The 5678-nt window shown below is 49.6% G+C and overlaps 1 protein-coding gene across 3 annotated transcripts in view; it reads right to left on the minus strand.

The window, feature by feature from the left end:
• Tspo2 (translocator protein 2) overlaps nucleotides 1-1079 on the minus strand; it is a 3735-nt gene extending 2656 nt beyond the window's left edge. For 2 of the 3 annotated variants that reach the window (XM_031347579.1, XM_031347577.1), the window contains exon 1: nucleotides 1004-1079. The gene's annotated coding sequence lies outside the window, so the exon portion shown is untranslated. The remainder of the gene's footprint in view (nucleotides 1-1003) is intronic. The other variant, XM_031347578.1, reaches the window with a different exon arrangement.
• Between the last annotated feature and the right edge of the window lie 4599 nt (nucleotides 1080-5678).

Here is a 5678-nt window from a genome sequence, read left to right on the forward strand (position 1 = left end):
GGGAGGAGGGAAGAGGGAAGAAGGAGGAGGGAAAAGGAGGGGGGAGGAGAGGGGAGGAAGGGGAGAGGAAGGAGACAGGAGGAGGGGAGAGGGAGGAGGGAGGAGGGAAAAGGAGGGGGAGGGAGGGAAAAAGAGTGGGGAAGGATGGAAGAGGAAGAAGAAAGGAGGGAAGCAGGAGGAGGAAAGAGGGAGGAGGGAGGTTTATGAGGCTTCTTTGTTGGTTCACAAGGCTGGACTTTGCTGGGACTATTTCTTTAGTTTTCCATCAGTGCCCTTTCTGGGGTGAATAAATATTTGTCCGCATCTCCCCAGGAAGTCACATGGCAGCCATGTTCTGAATGTAGGAGCCAGGAATTGCTGGGCCAGTTATACTCCCTATAGCCCTGCTCATTACCCCCAATCTTATCTTTTTAGACCAGACTGGCACACTCAAGAGGCCCACCTGGGTTGGTCTGCCCAATTCAGGCGTGGCCAACTGACTTCTCTGAAGCCTTCTCTCTCAACGGCTCCTGGAGCCGCAGGGATGTGCTCTGCATCTCCCCATTCCCAGTCTGGTCCATAAACACAGGTGTCCAGATTTCTGGTGGTCAGACTCTCAGGGACACTATGGCCTGGTCTTTGATTAAAAAACCAAGCCCTTGTCATTTGCATCTCATTTACATGCTGCTTTCTTTGTGTGCCATTTGCACGCAGGCCAGTGTTTAGACTCTCCTCTAGCGAAGGGCCCAGCCAGTATCAATGTTCTCAGTTGCTTACTGTATTTCAGCCTCTGTCTTAAGATCAATGCAACTTGGCAGAAATAAAAATCTGATTGTTTTGGTGTTCTAGAGTGACTGACAGACCATGGGGCAGATCTGCTTCTCACTGTCTACTTACTCAGTTGCTTCCCCATCTTCCTATCTCGGGGTTCTCACCCAGTGCTGGAGTCTCCCTCATTGACCGTGTCCACTCTCTTCCTCCTGCTATCCATCACTCCTCCTGTCCCCAGGCCTTCCTGACTTACCTTAGGCACACACCTCCCAGGCCTGATGATATAGGATGTGTATAAGGCAGAAGATGGCAAGACACTGGAAAGGGGTGGAGCCAGGCTCCTGGCCAACCTGCCTTTCTCTGATGAAAAGGGAGGTGACATCTATGGGGGAGTCTCTGCTGCTGTTTGCATGAGAGCTCCTGTCCACAAGCTCCTCCCTGGTATGTTAGAACATGTGTGTGTGTGTGTGTGTGTGTGTGTGTGTATTAGGAATTAAATGAGCCCAGAGTTTATGCCTATTGTCAAGCACTCCATGGAACTTCTCTTCCTCTTCCTTTTCCCCCTCACCTCAGCTCCTTCCTGGTGCATCAGTCTTTGCCCAGAGCCCCCTTGATGGTGAGATCTGGACCTTCTGTAAACAGCCCAGCCTGGAGCCACAATCCAACTGGTACCCATGCTCTCTGACCCTGGGGATGGTATGGACCCTCAGATGTCCTTAGAGCCTTTCTGGGACCAGATTGTCTCCAAGTGAGGCAAGCACCAGCTTTGGAGATGAGCTCACGATCCATGAGCACGGTCCCTGACTCCAGCCTCCTAGTTGGCCTGCCTCTGCCTGCTTGGGAACTGGAGGTGGGCAGAGCTTTCCCAGCCCCCAAGCACTTCGTGCTTCGGAGATGAAGGCAGCAGGCAGTGAGGTGGGTAGGGAATCTGGGCAGGAGTGGTGTGGTGCTTCCTGGCAATGCTCTCCCTCCCAGACACCGCGAAGGGGGTCAGGGGAGAGTGACCCCGTCTGCTGGCAAAGTCCAGTTTTCTGTGTGACTCAGTCAGCTTTGTGTAACAAAGACAGACAGCTTCCTTGTTTGCTCCCTGTGAGACTTCTGGGCACCCTTCCTTGCTTGTCCTTTAGGCTCCAGGTCTCCTTTACCAGGTTGGCTGCTCTCTTTGGATTCCTAGTGATATCCAACGAGGCTCTCTGGGGGTATATTTGTCTTGCTTTTCCTCCCATCTTCATCCAAGGATGCAAGCAGAGGAGAAGGAGTTGCAGAGAGGGACAAGAGACCAGAGAACTAACTAAAAAAGGAATGGAGATAAGGCTACTTCTATATTTTCTTTTGTGTGTGTGTGTGTGTGTGCACATACATGTGCAGGTGGTGAGGGTGCACATATGTGGATGTGGATAAGGAATATGTCATGTGCACGTGGAGGCCAGAGGACAGCCCTCAGCCTCAGTTCTTTCAGCTGGAGTCTGTCTTCCTTCCTTCCTTCCTTCCTTTCCTTCCTTCCTTCCTTCCTTCCTTCCTTCCTTCCTTCCTTCCTTCCTTCCTTCCCTTCCTTCCTTCCTTCCTTCCTTCCTTCCTTCCTTCTTTCTTTCTTTCTTTCTTTCTTTCTTTCTTTCTTTCTTTCTTTCTTTCTTTCTTTCCTTCTTTCTTCCTTTAGGGCAGGTTCTCTCTCTGGCTTGGAGCTGATCAAGCCGGCTAGGCTGACTGGTCAGTGTGCCCAGGGCTCTACCTTTTTCTACCTCCCCAGCTCTAGGATTGGAAAGATAGTTTTAAGTGGCTTCTGGCCCCTGAGTTCAGGTCCTTGTGCTTACAACACAAACAGTTTACTGACTAAGCTATCTTTCCACCACAAATGTTCTTTCTTTCTCTCTTTCTATTCTCCTTTCTTTCTTTACCTCCTTCTTTCTTCCCTCCTTTCTCCTTTTAAGCTTTATTTAGAGGCTGGAGAGATGATTCAACAGTTAAGCATATAGTTAAGAATGCTTGCGGCTCTTGACAGGATCTGAGCTCAGTCCTCCCATCAAGAGGCTCACAGCTGCCTGGAACTCCAGCTCCAGGGCATCTGACGCCCTCTTCTGGTCTCTGAAGGCTAACGTGTACAGATGACATACACTCACACAGACACATAAATACAAATGAAAAAATATTAAAAACTGCATTTTATTTTTGATTGCTGGGTAACTACATTGCATTGCTGGGTATAATGCAAGACATCTTGGTATGTGGATTCACTTTGTAATGATTAAATCAACATAATTAGTATATTAATTTCCTCAAACATTATCATTGGAATTGTGAGAAGAGTCAAAATCTTGTTTTCTAACTAGTTTAAAATGTAAGGTACACCACTGTTAAGTATAGACACGTTGTTGTACGGGCAGTCTCAAAGAGCACCAGGACTTATTCTTTCTATCTAACTGTAATCCATTGATCAGTATCTCCCCATCCCTCAGCTCCTACTCTCCCCAGGATTTCCTTTCTGCATTCTCATGTTTATTGAAGTGCTCTTCACAGAAGCCAAGATAAGGAGTCAATGCAAAAGCCCTTGGAAAGATGGCTGGGTGCTGAAGAGTCAAACCTCACTCAGACAGCAGAAATCAGGTGGGTAATTCCCCCCACTACCCCCACCAGCAGGCTGAGTGACAGCACTAATTCCAGCCAATGGTGGTGTCCCGCCCCCAAGAGCATTGGCCTGCCAATTCTGAGGGACAGAGAGCAGATGTGTGAATTCTTCACACTGTACCTGTGTGATCTCCTCATGCAGGAAGGACTACAGAGACCCAGAGTGCCTGCACCAGCTCCATTGTCACCAGGAAGTTTCTTTGAGCTGCCGTCTCTGGCCTAGACCCTGTGGAATCAGAGGCTGCACTTGAACAAGATTACCAGGTGAGTCCTGTGCAGGGCCATAGTCTTCTGACAAACTCCGGCTGGCGAAGGTTCTGGTCTTCTGCCGTACTGCCTTTGGTAGGGACAGCCGCTCACCAGCAGAGGGCACTGTGACAAGAGAGTTTCTAGATGCAAGACCTGCACCAAAGCTGCTTTCCTCCTCCCTCCCAGACCTGCCCTGGAAGCTTACTGACTTCTGGCATCCTCTGCTACTCCCGAGCTTCACCTGGACTTGGCCAATAGACACTCCCCCCGCCACCTCCCTCCATCACCAGGAGGCAGGACGCTGTCGGGAAGTGGCAGGCCACACCTACCTGGATTCCCCGCCCAAGTGTACTTGTCTGCTGGCCTGGAGACTGGTCTGGCAGACCTCTCTGTTTCTTAGAGAGGAAACTATTGCTTCTGGACTGGCCTAGTGGGTAGCAAGTCGCCATTAAGGCAAGTACCATCTGGGACTGTTGCAAGGGAATGGGCGTGCTGTGGGGTCCAGGGAAGAGCCAGGGATGAGTCAGGTCTGCTGTCTTGTGGTGTGGCACAGGGAGAGAAGGAAGGGCAGGTGCTGACTGGTGTCAGGAGCAGGGGGATGATACTGTGTTAGGTGAAAATATATAATGTGCTCATGAATGCTGGCCATGAACTGTCTGTGGCTTCATTCATTCTGTTTTGGTGAGTGTGTGTTTTGGTACTGGGGTTTGAACCTAGAGACCTGTGTTCAACCACTGGGCTACATCCCCAGTCCTCTTTTGATTTTTCATTTGTTTGTTTGTTTGTTTGAGACAGGGTCTCACTATGTAGCTCTGGCTGGTCTGGAACTCACTTTATAGACCAGGCTGGCTTCAAACTCATAGAGATCTGCCTGCCAATGTCTCCCATGTGCTGAGATTAAAGGTGTGCTCCACCATGCTGGGTTCTTACTTTTTAAGATAAGCTCTTACGACATTGCCCAGGATGGTCTTGATTTCTCTCGGTATGTTCAGGCTGGCTTTGAACTTCAGCTCCCGGGTAGCTGGGATTACTGGCTTGTGCCCCCAGGACCAGATCAGGCTGGTACTCACTATTGCCTTGGAAAAGCATTTGGAACTCTATCAGGAGGTGTGGTGAGAAACCGGAAGGCAGGGAGAGTTGACTGTGTGCAAATATAAACAGATCTTTGCAGCAGGAGTCTGGATCTTTGTTCTGAAGGTAGGTGAGGACCGAATTCTAATGTCCCTTGTTTAGAGGAAGTGTTACCCAGAATGCTCTGGATTCTGGAGACAGACACATTGGAAGAATTGGGTTCTAAGGAGTCTCGAATGGAGTTGGAGAAGCCAGTGAATTTGTGGTGCTATGGACTAGTCCCCTACCTAAACTTCATTTTTTTTCCCTTCTTGGGGGATCAGAGCAGGAGGTAGGGGTGGGTGAGGTGAGAGATAAGAAAGTCTGGAAGAGAGATGAGCTGGATTCCAGGCTTGAGCTGGGGAAGAGTTGAGCTGCTTCCGGCCAGAGAAATGAGCAGGCTCCCCTGAGAGGCCGGGGAGGGGGTGTGGGAGTGGTATACACCAACTTTCCAGGTGAGGCAGCTGGGCAAGGGGACATGGCCCAATGGGCTGGAGGGGATTTGGACTCTGGTCTTTAGAGGCCCTGAGAAAGCTGTTGTTATAGTAACAGAGTAGTTCCTCCCATTTCATTCTTTTGTATCTGCCCCTCCCTGCCACTGGAACCTTAGTGGGCAGGCATGAATGTCATCACTTGCCATGGGACCCAGCAATGCCTTTATTCCGTTTAGTTCCTTCTGGACCTTCTTGTCTTTGGTCTCCCCTACCCTCCACCATTCCTTTCCCTCCTCTTCTTCTTTCTCCTTTTGTCCTCTTCCATGTCTTTCTCCTCCTCCTTCTATTTCCTGCTTTCTTGTTTTTACTTATTTATTTTTATTTTATGTATATGAGTGTTTTACCTGAGTGTGTGTGTGTGCGCACCATGATTATGTAGTATGCACATAGGCCAGAAGAAGGCATCAGATCATTTGGGACTGGAATTACGGATGGTCATGCCCTCCTCCCCCC

This window comes from Mastomys coucha, unplaced genomic scaffold (assembly GCF_008632895.1).
Source record: "Mastomys coucha isolate ucsf_1 unplaced genomic scaffold, UCSF_Mcou_1 pScaffold3, whole genome shotgun sequence".
In the NCBI taxonomy this organism is placed as follows: Eukaryota; Metazoa; Chordata; class Mammalia; order Rodentia; family Muridae; genus Mastomys; species Mastomys coucha.